Raw genomic sequence first — 17,935 nt, forward strand, 5'->3', positions numbered from 1 at the left:
AAGCGTGGTTTGAATCCTGTGGGGGGAGGGGGGTGTCAAATGTTCTTTCTGGTCTAATTTCTTCAGAATATTTTTGCAGCTATTGATTTCAAACCAATGCATGTTTAGTTATTAAAATGATACAACAAAGCTGTGGAAGTGTCACTCTCTCTCTATATATTTGAAATGTATCTCATAAATCTCTGTCCTGATTACAGAGCTCATCACACAACACTTCCAACTGCTCCTCCCTGATCATGCTGGGCTCCATGCTCCAGTCTTCACTGAGTCAGGTGGGTCCCCCTCACCATGCATTTACCATATATTATTGTAATTATTGTCTCCTGGATTGTCATCGAATCTGGAGGTAATCAAGATTGCCAGCCCTACTCTTTACACGCACCTTTTATGCAGAGAGATACATACATAATAAATAATGAAATTGATGGTTATCCCACTACCTCTGTTAACATGACACTAAGTATATAATGATTTTGTTAACACAGTAACTATAACATTTATTGATGAGCCAAGGGTAAGAATTGTATTTTTCCAAAGTTTTCATGTGAATTTAATTTTTTTTGACTCTTTGTATTTCAGACTGCTGAACTTCTCGCCAATATAAACAAGTTCATTGGTTTATTCAAAGTACAGGTGAGTTGTGTAATCTAGACGCTTTAACTAAACTTCAAATGTGAACTGTGCACACAAATATCTTCTGTGTTCTTTAGAATGAAGACCATGCAGCAATCCAGGAGGCAATCGAGGACACCACGGTGGGAATTTCCCTCCTAATGGAAACTGGCAGTGGTGAGGAAGAGGACATTCTCGTGGTCCACATCTCCCAGGCTGTGGTGGTCGACCCACCAAGTGTCTGAGTGGCAGATGCCAAGGCTTTTTTGGCCTTATTTACAGCACAAATCTGATTACCATCTTCATCTCAGAAACACCTTGTCATGGGGCCGTGACTTTGCTCCTGCTATGATCTCCTGGAGGCCCTTCCCTTCTTGAGCTCTCCCGCTGGTCACAGGTGTTCTGTATTATGTTGATTGGTTTGTCTATTTATGCAGTGTCTGATCTTGTTTCTGTGTCGGAGCGTCTTCGTTCTATGCTCTGGTGTTATGGTTCTCTGGCATTAAAGCCCCTTCGAGTGAACTATTGGATTTGGGTCGTTCTTCCTGCTCTTGGGTTCTCTCCCTTGGACATTCCGTCACACACCTTTGAGGTAATCCAAAAAAAACTGTATTAGAGTTGTAAGGCAAAGTGGTGTCTAAGGTTTCAGGCTTAAAGATCCGACTCTTTGAATAAAATGACCTTTAAATAGTTTAACTTTTTCCTAAGAAGGGGTTCCAGCTGTTTGCTTTGGCTCTGTTATCTTCTGTTTTATAAAAATAGCAAGCCCAATTTATTGTGATTTGTCATTTTATGCTACACTGTAAACATATTTTTCAAGTTTAGATAATAAAAAAGTTAAATCTGAAATTTGTGTTCAGTGTCATATGTTCATTGGATTGTCATAATGCACAAGAAAGTATTTGCTTTAAATAATAATCTGCAATTGCAATTTTATTTTTCAATTTAAATTTTATTAAAATAATTTATAAATTAAATGAACTATGTAGGTAATTTCAAACAAATAATAGTGTTTTAAATGTTTGAAAAAATTATGGTAAATGACATAATAAAATCTTGTTTGTTAATGTAAAATTATTAGGTGCAGAAACAAAGAAGCATTCATTACGGTAGAACATGATTTTATTATGTGCAATAATTATATTGGTTCAACATGATTTTTTTGCGCGCAACCGATGTCCATGATTTTTTTATGTCAATCCAACAGGTCTTTTTTTTCAGTGTACTTGAGGTTAGCACCGCCCACAATACGACGCAGCTCATCCATGGCCTTAGCAAAATAAATAAATCAAGGGTGCTCAAGTTATTAAATCGCAATTGACCTTAAATACAAAAGGAACCAGAGGCAACAAAAAATCCAATTAAAATGAAGCAAGAAACTTACATTTTTAACTTCTTTGAAGCATGGATACGCCTTAAAAAATTTTGAGGCTCTGTTTTCTTCCCTTGTTACATCTCCATTAATGAAAGACCGTCGTGCCTCAAACTCAAGGTCCAAAAGTTGAGCAACATCAATTTGGTTTGGTTTTGCTTTGGGCTTAATGTACATCTTACTAAGGGTTTTATAATGTCTGGCCTGCATCTTCCGACTGTCCTGGACTCCTTTAATATATGACAAACAGAAAAAATATTAGTGTCAAAAGCATAATGTGTTTAAAGGCCTTAAAATGGGCTTACCAAAATCCTTGTCTCCATGTGCTGCTGACTGAGGTGTTACACTCTTGGGGAGGAGCTAGACACTGACTTAGATGGAACCAAAATTTGATCCTGTGCTGTAGTTAAAAACAATGGAAAGAACATAGCCTTAATGTTTATCCTACTAGCCAACTTTAACCCCATCACCATCTCTTCCTCAACATACCAGTACTGGAATCCTCACTGGATCCATCCTCAAGTAGTATGGTAGAATCACTCGTGCCACTTGTGTTGGCATCAGCTTCACTGCTTGTGCTTTCTGAACTAAAGAGAGTCTTCTTGGTTCTCCCTTGTTGTGGCATGGAGCCTTGTCTCTTCCTTGGGGACCTTATGTTTTGGAGTCTCTTGAACATTTTGGTGTAAATGGTCAGCTGTTGAAAAAAAAAACACAATTTTATTGGTTCTTACTTTGACACTTTTAATTTTGTGTGTGTGCGCAACACAACACAGTACTTACATATGGCATGTCTGTGTCACTGTCACGTAACATAGGGTAATATTCAACCACCTTCTGAGACATTGCTCTCATCTCAAGTCTGGAAGGGTATTTTACTTCCTTTCCCATAGAACTTGCACGCAGAATTGCAACTATACTGGTAATTGTGTTTCTCACAAGCCTGCAACAAAGCTCCTTAGACATATTGCAGTCCTTTTCCTTCCCATTGCGAAGTAACACAAAGTACTGGCTGCGCACCATTTCCAGCTCTGAATCTGTATACACGACATATTCTGGTGGTTCTGGCATTTTCATTTTCTTGTCAGTAATTATGGTAGTGGAAATTTGAGGTTGGCATGGTGATACAGCTGTTGTTGCAGGGATGACATCCCTTTCACAAGTCCTGACATCTGTCGGAGCACTCCCACTCTTAAAAAAACAAACACACATAAAACACAAATAAGATATTTGACTGAGACAGGTGATAGCCAGATGTTTTTACTGTAATACCTTTTGACACATGAAATCATAGAGCTTCTTTCTTCTCAAAAAAATTTCTGATCCAGGAAATAGATCCTTTAAGTCCTCCCGGGTGAGACCTAGCAAGGCTTCCTCATCAACATCGGCAGCTATCAATTAAAAATTAGACATTCTGTATTAAACACAATTTCTCTCCCATCCATAGAATCAACTATAGCATCCCTACCATCATAGAGTGCAATTACACCACATGCTACTTTTCAGATTTTGTAAATCGTCATCCAATGTGAATTATAACCAACTTTGATTGGTTAAAATTATTCTGATCTGGATTAAAATTGTCCATAATAACAAAAGAAAAAAACCTGCACCAAAGGTAGACTGAAAAATGCCTTGGACTTATATTGCATTCCTTAAAGCTCCATTCTTAGAATTCGCCTGTGAGTTTCAATTCTGAATTGATTCATGTTTTCACCACCCTTTTAATTTTCGTATTTTTTAATGTTCCGTTCAATCATGCCGGCTCGAAAACCAGTGTTCAAGTGACCACTTTCAATGAATACAAATTCTAAATATATCCATGTATGTTGTTTTGGGCTTCTGTTCTGCGTCTAGTTCAAAATGATTCATCCAAAGGTTGCTGTGCATTTTTTAGGTACAATTCTAGAACGAAACGCGCGGGAATCCTGCAAGTGCGAAAAACATGTTGAACTTTGACATCCATCGGCAACTTGGATTTGGTAGTGATGTCAGTGGTTTTTTAAATCACGGAAATTTTCATCCTTAAAAATTGATAGGACAAATTAATTGCGCTTTGTGCCAAGTCAAAATTCTAACACCCGGATACTGATTGCGCACAACGCTTCCGATACAGTATGGCGACACACACCAGTTAACAGTAGGAACAGAACCCCCACCCATCAATTTTGATAGCCACATGGTTTGATTAAATGCAAAAAAAAAAAAAAAAAAAAAAAAGAACACGGGATAGTGATAAACTTGCTGAAGTGTTCAGGCAGCGCCTTCGAGAACGAGCACACCGAGCATTGACACCATGTACCATTTTATTTTTGGTTCAAATTCAATATATCATACAAAAATTGAAACACATATTAAAATGTCACACTTTAAAAATATGACGCCTCGTAAAAATAGCCTCCACGTTCACGAATCAGCCCAGCTAACCTAAGGTACCGCGTTCAAACAAAATGGCAGACGTTAGCTTAGACTCGTTTACATGAAACCAAATAACTTACCTTCCAACACTGATAAAGTTGTAGCATCAAAGTCGTCCATTCCCGAATCAAAAAATGTTCTGGCTTACGTCCAAGTTTAGGCAAAAATATAAAAAGGAAAACGCACAAAAGCTTCAAACTGACTTGACTCCTCTCAAGCGGGAAACAAATTCTCTCTAGACCGTACTTTGTGAAACAGTGGGGGTCGGCTAGTCGCAGATTAGCGTGGTGATGTAATTTCTGTGTGACGAGTGGATGTGCAGTAAATTTTTACTATGAAACAACAGGCCTCGTTTAAGTATTAAAGTTTTTTCCAAATATATATTCAAAACTGATGCGCTGTTGGGTAAACAGGCTTAATGTGATACTACGTTTTATTTCGTTAATTTATATGCACATCCCGGCTACTGAGGTCATCACCTAGCGACGGGGTCCTTTGAAGAGTGATGCGCGGATACCGCCAAAAAGTACGCGGTAGAAGAAGAAGGCAAGCTAGCTGATCATGGCTCTGTGGAGATGCATGATCTGTTTGGTATTTGTTTCATTGAGTCTGAAGGTGCTTCTTAGCCACATGAACACAATTCATTCCTGCAGTGCAGATTTTTGGGTTTACTGTGGAATCGAGGGTTGTCGACAGGACTTCAGAGTGTTCAACTCTTTTTCACGCCACATTAAACGGACACATCCTCTGTATTTTTGCCTTTTTGCGGACAGGAGAATTTTGGCATTTCGGTTTTTGCCAACTGTACCATTAATGAATCGACCAGCAGTACTCCGAGGACGTCGAGTAAATCACAACCTGAAACGCGGCAGCCTCTGGAGAACGAAACTCATCACTCTGTAAGTAGTTTCTAAACAGCCCAACAAATCGAATTTTGGATTTACGGATTTAGATCTCATGCCCGTCACTGATTACGAATCAATTGTACAGAAGCGCAAAAGAATGTGATGCGTGCATGTGCAACGTAATTATAAAATCAAAACAAACATGGCGTTCGTGGGGCTGCATGGGGATTACGCAGTTAATTGTTTTTTTTTCCTGTTATCGGAGTAGAAAAAATTAAATTAAAATAAACACGGAGGGATTAATAGAGGGAATAGGAGAAAACAGATCAAATTTTCGTTTTTCCTCCGTTATTTTTGTTTTTCACGTCACAGATTTGTGATGACTGTCTGTCTCTCAGTGCCATTGTCTTTAATAACAGCAGGCCATTGACAACTATCAGACATGTAGGATCACAAATAAAGTAGCCCAATTTGGAATTGATCTGATTTGAAGGCACTTTCAACAGACAGAAACACAACAGCAGATATGGAAGGAAAAAAAGGATTTGTGTCACTTTCTTGCAGTGTAAATGCAGCCAAAGATAACTGAGAACCTAAATAGACAGTGACTGAGGCCCGCTGCACAACCCAGAAAAGTGTCACAAAATGCAGAGTAAAGTTTTAAACCTTATGAAATACAAGGCAATAAACAAACAAGAAAGCTGTAGGCGAAGCAACACTTTAAAAATGTTTAAATATAAAAAATATCAATAAGCAATTGATTCATCTTTATTGCATTTTAATGTGTAAAAACTACAAAGTGATTTAACAAAATTATTGTTTTTTGAGCAATACATTTAAAAACTGTTTTTCCCCTTTACATGAAGGAAGCGGCTGTTGCTGTAACATCCACATCTGTTCCTGATGTTGCTATATCTGCTTCAGCTTTTGTCATCAATGTTCGAGAACAGAGCCATTTGTCACAGGCAAGTTTGATTTGTTTAATCAGATGCATCAACTTGGCTATATCTTCTTTACTAATAGGGTAATTTCATTTGGTATTTGGTACTGACTTAGAAATTAATGAGTTGCAAATACTTTATACAGAGAACAGTCAACAACATCGTCTCAGGAGTGCAACAGTATCAAGCTGTTCTTCTGGCCACCATGAGGGAGAGAATGAGAAGAGTATTTGAAAAACACCCTGAAACAACTTCTGAGCTTCAAGAGGATGCTTTGGGTACATTTGACAAATTTGTGGATCCTTTCCCCAACACTGCATATGGACTGAACAAGAAAATTCAGCATATGTTCAATCCGGTCTACCCAGAGGAAGTAGTGGTGTCGCAAAAGATAAGTTGGGTGAAGCGAAGTCTTTCGCGAGTTATGTCTTTAAAAAACAGAAGTTTTTATTATGTACCTCTTGTTCAAAATCTCAAACAGTTGTTGAGCAATTCCAGAATTTTTAACATGCTGACAACTGCACCATTACGATCCAGAGAGGGATTCTTATATGATTTCACAGATGGAGCACTCGTTACTTCACACCCTTTGTTTTCTGAAAAGCCCAACGCATTACAAATAATCTTGTATACAGATGAAATTGAAATTTGTAACCCGTTAGGGCCCCATGCTTCTGCAAACAAATTGCTTATGTTTTATTATACTCTCGGTAATATAGATCCAAAATATCGGTCAAAATTGGCTGCCATACGACTCATTGCAATTGCTAAGGTAAATGACATTTCTGAACAAGGCCCTGATGTTATTATAAAAAGACTTATCAAAGATCTAACACAACTTTATAGTGGAGTAAGGATTGAAACATCAAATGGTGAAATAGAGTTGTTTGGTGCTGTGATAGCAGTATGTGGAGATACCCTAGCCCAACACGAGCTTGCTGGATTTAAAGAAGGTGTTGGTTTTGCTTACAGCAAATGCAGACAATGTGAATGCACATTTGAGGACATGCAAAGATTATTTCAGGAGAGTATGTTTATTGAGAGAACATTGAACAAGCACATTAAGCAGTGCTTAGAAATAGACAAAGCCAGCACTGATACATTGAAAGCTTCTCTCAAAACTACTTATGGGATCAACAGAAGAAGCAGTTTAATTGATATTCCTGCTTTTGATCTGATCAAACAAACTCCACAAGATATAATGCATGTTATTTTTGAAGGTGTTGCACCAATGGAAGTTAAGATTGTGCTAAAGCACCTTATTTTGACAGGACAGATAGAATTGGATGACGTAAATTCAGCAATTCAGAATTTCCCATACTCACCTGTTGATATACGAGACAAACCTTGTCCCATTACTGTCAGCACTCTGGCAGCTAATGACAACAAACTGAAACAGTCTTGTGGACAAATGTTAGTTCTTTTAAAAATTCTGCCCTTCCTTCTTAACTGTGTTGACAATGAGTTTGTTAAATTCATTTTGCAATTAATTGAAATTGTGCAGATAGTTCTTGCTCCAGTCATTTCTTTGCTAACTGTATCTCAACTTAAAAATATGATAGAAAATCACTTGTACCAGTTTAAACAACTTTTCCCAATGTCATACCTAAGCAGCATTACATGTTGCATCTCCCGAGTCAAATCTTATCCCTTGGTCCTTTAACAAGGAGCATGTGCATGCGCTTTGAGTCCAAGCACCAGTATTTTAAGCAGTGGGCTTCAAAATTAAATTTTAAAAATGTTTGTAAATCACTTGCAAACCACAATCAATTTCTCGAAAGCTGTCAGAATGATTTGGGCGTTGAAAATCCAGTTTTTAGAAAGGAAAAAGAATCAGGACCTGTGCTATCTGTCACAAATACTGAATATGTCGAACAAAAAATCAGAGATTTTTTAGGAATAGAGGTGCTCCAATCTATTGTCAGAGTAAAGTGGTACATCCTGAATGGCAATAAATACATAAGCAGGAAATCTATGGTTCTTGCAGATGTTGATAATACTTTACCAGTTTTTGGAATGATTAAGGACATATATTTGATTGATTCCACTGTTGTTGCATTTGAATATCAACGCTACGAAACAATACGTTTAAATCCCAACTATCAGGCCTATGAAGTGGCAGTACCTACTCTTGCTCAGGCCACAGAATTAGTGTCTGAGCTCATTGATTACACATCATATTATTCTTTAAGTTTTAAGGAGAAAGCGTTTGTGCCAATAAAATATAGTCTTTCTGATGTTATTTCCTTAAGAACGCAGCCTGAAAATTAGGCTGACTTGTGAAATGTTGAAAAGCATCTTATCACTTTTGTTTGTGAAATTTCCAGTTAATTTATTAGTTGCAAGGCCATTTGCCAAATGTTTGTGACTTTTTTTCTGTTGAGAAAACGTCTTTGCATGGTCTTCAAAACAACTGTGTTCGATGTAAACTGTCTCAGAGTGAATGTGGCTTCACCATGTTGTTATCTGTTGAATAAAATGTTGATGTCTCATAGACATTTCTTAAATCAAGTAATTGAGTGGTTTTTTTAACTCAAATCAAGTTTTTCTATTGGTATGGATTATGGATCAAAGGCATTTTTACTCAGTTTAATAATTATTTTCTTATTTCTAGATTCTAGATCTTAATGAGACAAAAAAAACTTGATTAGGCTTATTTTGAGATAAGTATGTAAAGTTGTAAAGCAAAGATAAGATAAAATAACTTAAAACCTGGTAAAATATCTTGAATGTCTAAAAAAGATTTTAAATCTGTGCAAGAATCAAAGAGTTTGCAGTGTACCACAACCATCAGAGAAACCAATTAACCGGTTTACACTTCAGCAGCAGTGATCCTTGAGATGCTTGGCTACAAGAGCAACCATGGAAGAAAACAGTACCCACCATGGAAGCAATGGTTAGAGGCCAAAATTAAGGCAACTCGGAAGGATGTGAGTAAGCTGAAAGAGGTACAATGAGAAAGCAAGTACCTCAGAGATACAGCCAGGTGCCCATACCTGAAGCACTGGAAACTGCCAAACAAAGGCTCCTAGCCTTGAGCAGCCGCCTAAAGATGAAGTGGCGCCCAAGCAGATAATATCGGAAAGACTCAATGGCCCACTTCATGGCTAGACATTCCTTCTCCACAGTGGAATATTTTAGTTCTCTGTCCAGCAACTTACGACTCAGGAACGCCACAGGTCTTCTGTCCTCCTCGACCTCTTGAAGAAGAACCGCTCCAAGACTGACTCCTGAGGCATCAGTCTGTAAAATGAATGGCTTGCTGAAGTCTGGTGTATGAAGGACCGGCTGTGTGCAAATTGCTTCCTTGAGGTCGCAGAAGGCGGTGTTGCAGTCATCTGTCCAACAGACCTTGTTAGGGGCCGATTTCTTAATTAGATTTTGCAACACCACTGACCTCTCCGAAAAACGGGGGATAAACTTCCGATACCATCCCGCCAACCCAATGAAGCTTCTCACTTTCCTCTTTGTGGTGGGAATTGGGAAGGAACGAATGGCTTCCATCTTATCCACCTGAGGCTTTATTTGTCCAAACCCAATGACGAATCCCAGATACTCCACTTCCCGATGAGCCAAAGTGCACTTTTTCGGGTTGATGGCTAATCCAGCAGTTCGGATGCACTGCAAAACATCCTTAAGGTGGGAGACATGATCAGACCAGGATCGGCTAAACACCACAACATCATCGAGATATGCAGCAGCAAACTCATTCACATCTCTCAAAACATAGTCCATGAGCCGCTGAAAGGTTGCTGGTGCCCCTTGAAGGCCGAATGGCATCACCCTAAATTGGTACATACCAAATGGTGTCCTGAATGCAGTTAACTCCTTGGCCTCTGGAGCCAAAGCCACTTGCCAGTATCCTTTGCTCAGGTCGAGTGTGGTGATGTATTTTGCTGAGCCCACTCTTTCCAAAAGTTCGTCCACTCTTGGCATTGGATACGGGTCAAAGCTGGAAATGGCATTCAGGTATCTGAAGTCAATACAGAATCTTAGTGAGCCATCTTTCTTTGGTACAAGCACAATAGGGCTACACCATTCACTGCTGGAGGCTTCAATAATACCCATTGAGAGCATCAACTCAATTTCTTGTTGCAACACTGGCACCAATCGCTCAGGGATGCGTTAACTCCGTTGTCTCACAGGGGCCTCCTCCTTCAGTCGGATCTTATGCTGGACCAGTGATGTGAAGCCCGGAGTTTCCTGAAACACCTGTGGATCTAAGAGCGACATGATTGTTTCTTGTTTTTGAAAAGACACCATTTTGTTTTTCCTGTGGAATCATACTGGCATGTACGAGAGATTGGAAAGAGCCTGAGTCCAGCAAAGCTTCACCATGTTTACCATTTACCATTAACCAGAACAGGTACCGTACAGCCCTGTAGTCCAACGGTGCTGAAGGCCCGATCACCTGCTGGTCTTGGAACAGAACTCAGAAGGGAATGTTTAGTCTTCAGCAGTGGGCAAAAATACTGGGTGTGGCCTAAATCATTACAATGAAAACATCTCCGCTCCTTTACACCTACTTTAAAAGTAGGTTGTTTTTTTACAGTTTGAGAGGGAGATCTACTATCAACATTTCTATTCTGTAATTGACCAGACCCCCGATCACCCCCAAAGGACTCACTTGAATGGGCATCATGGGTTTCCCGGCCTAGGTAGATTCTTTTGGATCCTTTTCTGGCTGAAGTGAAGATCTCCGCAAGGCGAGCAGCTTCTTCTGCTGTAGCTGGATCGTGCTCACGAATCCAGACCTCCAATTCTGGATGCACCATCCTCAGAAACTGTTCCAGAATAATCTGCTCTGAAATTTCTTTCACAGTTGCCTTCTCTGGTTTAACCCATCTTCCAAACAAGTCCTTCAGCCGAACATAAAGCTCACGTGGTGTCTCTCCTGGATCAATCTTCAGGGATCTGAACCGGCGTCGATAGGTGTCAGCTGTGATCTCATATTTGGCTAAGATTGCATCTTTCACCTTGTCATAGTCTTCTGCATCTGAAATGTCCATAAGCACATAAGCAGCACGGGCCTTTCCTGTCAAAAGGGGCACCAAACGAACCGCCCACTCTTCTCTGGACCACCGACATACTTGAGCCATTCTTTCAAATGTGGTGAGAAAGTGTTCAATATCATCATCCGATGTTAATGGGTGAAGTTTAGGCTCTTTCAGATGCCTAAAATTCTGGCCACCTGGGTCCATACTGGCTCCTTCATCATGGTCGTCACCTTCCACAGACGCTCTGCTGCCATGATCTTCCTGCATTGCAGTCACCTGTTACTGGATCTGCTGGAATTGGTCTTGCATGCCTCTCCATCTTTGTTCCTGGCGGGAGAATTCCTTTTCCAGCTTCTTGTCTCTGGCTGCTTGAGACTGGACCAAGGTTTTCACCAGCTCTGCCAGCTATTCCATTCTGTCTGCTGGGCTTATTGCTGCCATGGCTCCTCGGTCATCCGATGGTCCCAATCCATCATCAGGCTCACTCTCCTGGTCTGGTTTTTTTGCACCTCTGGTCATCTTGTTAGTCACTCAGCACAGATTTAAATCCCACTTCTGACACCACTTGTGACAGAATAGCAGAAGCGGCTGTGCTGAAGTGACCAGTCTGGGTCTTGGTTTGTTTGGCGTTAACAGTTTTATTCTTCACAATCCAACGTGTTTTCAATTACAACTCCTCCTACACACTGAGCGAACACCTCTGCTTATATAGCCTTGCCCCAATTGGTTCGAACCATTACCGAAGGGATGCGGGGTCAACAGCAAAACACCCCTTTCAAAATGGGTTCAGCTTAACATTCAAAATGGCTGCCAAGCAGCTTAACAAACATTTGTCCAAATATGCCCTGGTGAGGAAGCAAGTGAGCAGAAAAAAAGGTAAAAATCAAGTGGACGCAAGTTGACGCACACAAGTAACAAATGCCACTTTGTTACAGGTACACAAGAGACAATGAAGCCAGACGAATAAACAGGCTCTTCGCAACTCAACCTGCAAAAGTGTACGCTCAGTGGCAGTGTCAAAACAGCCTAGCAGACCCACCAAGGCTGGAAACTGAACAGTACTGGAAAAGTATATGGGAGAAAGAGACAGCACATAACAGCAATGCCCAGTGGCTGGTCTCTCTGAGAAAAGAACATAGCAACCTCCCTGAACAGAATCCAGTAACCATCACAGTGGCAGACATCCAAGAAAGAGTCTCAGGTATGAAGAACTGGACAGCACCGGGCCCTGACATGATACATGCCTACTGGCTAAAGAAGCTTACCGCACTCCACGAGCGCCTGGCAGCACAAATGAACCAGCTGCTAAGAGATGGGACTCACCCCGAATGGCTAACGGAAGGGCGAACGATCCTGATCCAGAAGGATCCCTCAAAGGGTGCAGTCCCATCCAACTACCGGCCAATAACCTGTCTGTCCACAACATGGAAGCTCGTGTCAGGCATCATTGCAACAAAGATAAACAGGCACATGGATCAATTCATGAGTAACACACAAAAGGGCATTGGTAGAGACTTCAGAGGAGCCAAACACCAACTCCTGGTCGACAGAACATAAACGCAACACTTTTGTTATTGCTCCCATTTTTTTATGGTATGAACTCAAAGATGTGAAACATTTTCCACACACAAAATAACCAGTTCTCTGAAATGTTGTTGTTTCTCTTTCGGCTTTTCCCATCAGGGGTCGCCACAGCGAACGAGTCGCATGGTAAACTTGGCAATGTTTTACGCCGGATGCTCTTCCTGACGCAACCCTCTCAAAGCAACTGGGCTTGGGACCGGCACAGAAGTAGAGAAGGGAACAGGGAGCAGCCCGGATCTGAACCTGGGTTTCACGAACGGAAGGCGCCGCAAACCAGCACGAGCTAAACCGGCTCCCCAACCAGTTCTCTGAAATATTGTTCACAAATCTGTCTAAATCTGTGATAGTGAGCACTTCTCCTCTGCCAAGACAATCCATCCCACATCGCAGGTGTGCCATATCAAGATGCTGATTAGACAGCATGATTATTGCACAGGTGTAACTTAGACTGGCCACAAGAAAAGGCCACTAGGACGCCTGTGGGAGGAGCTACTGCCAAATGGGGCGGCCATGGCACAGAGGTAGGGTGATTCCCGCCCTGTCTGCCCATGTGTTGAAGTGCCAGAAAGAAAGTGACTAAAGTCCTGTTATGCGATTTGAGCAGAGGTCAGCGACTTGCCGTAATTTGGTACCCATCTCAATCGTCTGAACCAAATCCTTCAAATGGTTTTGATAGCATAAATACTCAGAAATGCAACTTTAAGCTTAATTTTAAAGCTCATTTAAAATTAAAATCATTTCATTTGGGGTAAAGGCTGCAGGTTCTGTCCCCTCTGCAGCTTCTCTTCTCACCAATCCCAGGATGCAGACCAGCGAGCTGAAGCACTTAATCCTTGTGCTATCCTATGCACATTGACATTTGGAGTAGGGTCATCTAGACCCACTAGACAATGCGCTGAACCTTTTTCTTCAATGATTTGTGATCTTCACTGGTGTCCATGGATTACATGAAATCTTTCCACCTTTATCCACCTTTGTCATGGTAGGAAGAAGACGTCAGTGGTCATCGTGACCCCAGAGGATAGCACAAGGGTTAACAGACACAACTTCAGGGAATTCAAAGACGACTTTGCCTCAAGGACACAAAGAGGAGACCTGATCCCTGCACATTTCTAAACCTCCTCAAAGGTTGTTTTGCTCACTGAGCAGAAAAAAAACCCAGTGAGGTGAAGTTTCATCAGTTGAACCTTTAATTTTCATGACAGGTGGAGGCATAATGTGTGGTTTGTTCTCTCCAAATGTCTTCATTCTTTTTGTAAGACCAGCATCTGCTCCTCTATTTCTCTGGCAGAATGGCTTGACTGGGTTTAGATTTCTTTCGTTTGAAGCATTTTACCGTAAAATCACGGTGTTTAATAAGGCTTCATCACATTCCTGTTCCTCTTCTTCACGTTCACTCCTTTAACAGTTGTGAAGATCATGCACGGTAGAATGATTTTCTGTAACAAGACCAAAGAAGGTCCTCTGTCTGAGTTAACGCTGCTTATCAGGAGGCAAACAGCAAACTTCACCGCTTTGAAAAACTCAGCCACTCAGAAAACAAGTCCTCTTGATTTAAAAAGCATGGTTTGTGCTGAGCACCTTTTTAATGGTGGGACTAAGGAGATCTCTGACATGGATGAAGCGACATTCGTCTACTGCAATCTTCCTGTGAGAGGAGGCTTACTGGCTTCAAAAACCAGCTGCTTGGTGGGAGTGGAGCCAGCAGAGAGACAGGGGCAGATGGGCACAATGAGCAGCATCCTCGTGAAATGAAGAACCTTCAGCACCAGCATCCATAATGAGCCTAGAGATGGAGTTTGTGCCTCTTTCTGCCTTTTAATGGCTTTTGGAAAACTGACTGCTGCTTAGTTCACCCCGATCTGCTCTGCCCATAGTGAGACTCAGGCGCTGCTTCAAAGTCCTGATAATAGGTTTTCCGAAGTCTCACACTCTGCCAGGGCTAAAAGGGACTTTAAAGCAATAAAATGTAGCTGCAGATTGGTGCACTTTAGTGAAAATGAGGAAAGTGTAAGTGCAGGAGAATAAAAGAATGAAACTGAAGTCATGCAAGACACTTGAGGAAGGCTGGGATTTATGTCTTAGTCATGACTGGTACAGGTGGATTTTGGGTGGTCCTAGAGAGGAGCGGCTGCATCTTAAGGGGAGCACAGGTGTGTCTTGCAGTTCCCTTGAGGCTCATGGCCACCGTCTTATGTGCAGTAAGCATATTGTGAAATATTTATTGGGAGACTGTAAGTTGCACAGAATTATCATGCACCCTAGTGGTTAGTAAGGTGCATGTACTGACCTTTGCTGACCGCACACCAATACTGCGTGCGCGTGGTGTGCCTCTGATACATAATTGCCCGTCTCACCTATAGGACGTCCACACAAACTAAACTCTGTATAATTTCCTCATTTCTAGCAGTCAGGCTGTAGGAAGTAGCACATATACTTTTCACCTGAACAGAACTAACGGGCTCTTTGAGCAGTCTGCAGCATTTATAGGGTTGAAAAAATGTCAAATCTGTATGACACGCCTCACCTACTTCATCCTTACTTATCCTTACATGTTGGATAAGTGTTCCCTACAACCTGTCGCACAAGGTCGTTGGTTCATCAAGCGGTCTTCGACAGCCCGGATCCGTCTGTCAGGGCAGTTTTTGACTGAGGGATTAGATCAGGGATGTGCAAACCAAAATGCGGCCCAAGAAACTATTTAACCTGTCCCGCCAAACTAGAATAAATTCTATTGATAATTCTTACAAATGTTTTATTTTCCCTGTAATTCTGGTGTGTCTCCAAATTTGTTGCTTTTCTGGCGTTGTTATGTGTTTTCCAAGTTGGCTGTAAATTTTCTGATAATTGCAACACCACACGAACGCAGTTTTACCCCTTGAGGGGCATCACCTCATTGGTACAATTGGCAGTAAAATGAGAACAAAAGTCACAGTTTTGAAATAAAAACTCAAAAATGCTCTGTTTTAAAGTTTATAAATTAAATTTTAATCTAAATTCAAACATACTTTGATTCAGACTCTGTGTTATTTCTTTTGTTCGATGAGTTGGGTTACCAAAAACGTTCCGCACATCTGCTCCTGCTCCGGCCCTTCTGTGAAATTTAGGAACCCTTCGTGGCCCACCCGTCAAGACTTTTGACCATCTCTGCATTAGATAGTGACAATAAGACGTTGTGTTGCCATCATGAACTGCTCTGAAATAATGACAAAGCAGAAAAAGAGGCGTCTCCGATAGCACTGAAAACAGAGACCACCCTTATAAAAGCCAATTTTTTCCAGGGCCATCCAGGATCATCGTCATCTAGACCCACTAGACAGAGCTCTGAACCTTTTTTCTTCAATGATTTGTGATCTTCACTGGTGTCCATGGATTACATGAAATCTTTCCACCTTTATCCACCTTTGTCATGGTAGGGAGAACACGTCAATGTAAGGGGGGGGTCATCTAAGATAGCACAAGGGCTAAGAAGCCAGACGACAACATCCTCTGTCAAAACACCACCGACAGGTGCTGGAGAAAACTGGAAACTCGGGTGACCTTTCTCTGCCTACCTCATTTCAACCGGTTCTTTTGTCTTTTGGGGGGGGGGGCTGTCAAATATGATCCCAGCAAATAAGTCACGACAAGATGAGAGAAGCTTTGTTCACACTATGCAGTTGGAGCTGAGCTGAGGGCCAAACGTGGATGGAAGTGCCAAAGTCTGCTCCCACAGCTGCAGTTTAACCTTCAGGTTGATCGTTTCTGATTTCAGGCCAAGGTACTGGGGGGGGATCTGAGCTGTCATCGTGATGGACAGGTGGATCAATCCTTCTGACAGGGAACCAGAGCAGCATGTGGTTCTGTGACTGGAGAAGGGCCATCACCCTTAACAACGAAGAGCAGGAAGGCTGACATTACTGCTGATGATTGGAATTCAATGACTCAGCAAAATCCTTTATGGTGGAAAATAAAACTTTTCCATGTTAATGAACAGAAGGATTACAAGTAAAAAGGATGGGAGCTTTTATGCAGAACAGAAAAAGAACTTCAAGCAGAAAAAGAAACATTTTTAGTCAAAAACAACAGTGTTAAAGGAAACGTGAATTATTTCTTTCAGAATCGATGGTCGTTGTTTGTCTTATGTCCTTTATTTGGGTTCTTTATGCATCAATGTTCCTAATATTCAGACATGACTCGAGTGTTTAAACAAACTTATCATTGGTTCTGTTGATTTCTACAAAACCTGGAAAACAGCAGCTTCAGTCTTTTCATTTGTTTTGGAAACAAACTCAAATTTGAATCCCCGTTCTGGTTTGTGTGGGTGTGTGCGTGCATGTGTGTGTGCCTAATAAGGCTGTGTGTTTGCATGAGTGTGTGAATGTGTTTTGAATGAGGCTCATTTGTAGCGCATCATTACTTTCTGGCTCCTGGCTGCGTCTCCTGACAGGCCGATCTATAAATACAGCTGCTCCAGACGTGCTGCACGGCCGAGGAGACGCTGCAGGAAGCCGCCTTCCCAAAACGCAAACGAGCAAGCAGCCAGAGAAGGAGTAAACAAACAGAACTCACACAAAATCACAGCCCTCCGGATACGTGCGTGTTTAAATGGGAGCACCCGTCACGTCAAACGACAGCACCTGTGCAGTAGGGTTCTGTAAGGGTTTGTCTCTGTGAACCTCTCTACTCCAGCACCAACATGCAAACCGGTGACGTGCAGTCAGTTAAAATAGAAAAACGTGCATTAAGTATATATTATTTTCCACTGATCCGTGTTAAAGATACATTTTCAGTTAACTTGACACGTTTTCCACAGTTTCTGAGGTTAAAAATCGCTGAATTTGAGGGTTGCGCGAGCACATGTGGAGCGGAAACTCCGGGTGAGGCTCCGGAGTGCTCGCCTCATGTCTTCTTCACGCCCACAGTCAGCGCTCCGACTGCACATGCGGTCAGAGCGCTGACTGTGAGCGTGAAGAAAAGGCTGCCGGTCAGGTGAGCCTCAATAGGGCGCAGACGTCAGCTGAAAGCTGCTTCATAGCTGTACTGGTGCGGTACCAGTAGAAATTCAAAGTAGGCGCCAAGCTGAATCCAACAACAGCAAATAACAGTTGGGTCTTTTTCATGCTTTATCGGCTTCATTATCGAGGATTATATTGCAAAATTAAAACATTTTTCCCAACTGGATTACCA

General features: G+C 41.5%; 1 long non-coding RNA gene across 5 annotated transcripts in view; it reads left to right on the forward strand.

Annotated features, from left to right (window-relative positions):
• Nucleotides 1–17,935, forward strand: part of LOC144991129 (uncharacterized) — a 77,172-nt gene that overhangs the window by 1,228 nt on the left and 58,009 nt on the right. For 2 of the 5 annotated variants that reach the window (XR_013655038.1, XR_013655039.1), the window contains exons 2-4: nt 198–272; nt 580–633; nt 711–1,461. The exons of 1 other annotated variant lie outside the window; for it this stretch is intronic. This is a non-coding gene — a long non-coding RNA (uncharacterized LOC144991129). Of the gene's footprint in view, nt 1–197; nt 273–579; nt 634–710; nt 1,462–17,935 lie in introns of those variants that run through there. 2 more of the 5 variants (XR_013655040.1, XR_013655041.1) reach the window with 1 other exon arrangement.

This window comes from Oryzias latipes, chromosome 3 (genome assembly GCF_053564925.1).
Source record: "Oryzias latipes strain Hd-rR chromosome 3, Olatipes_Hd-rR_3.1".
In the NCBI taxonomy this organism is placed as follows: Eukaryota; Metazoa; Chordata; class Actinopteri; order Beloniformes; family Adrianichthyidae; genus Oryzias; species Oryzias latipes.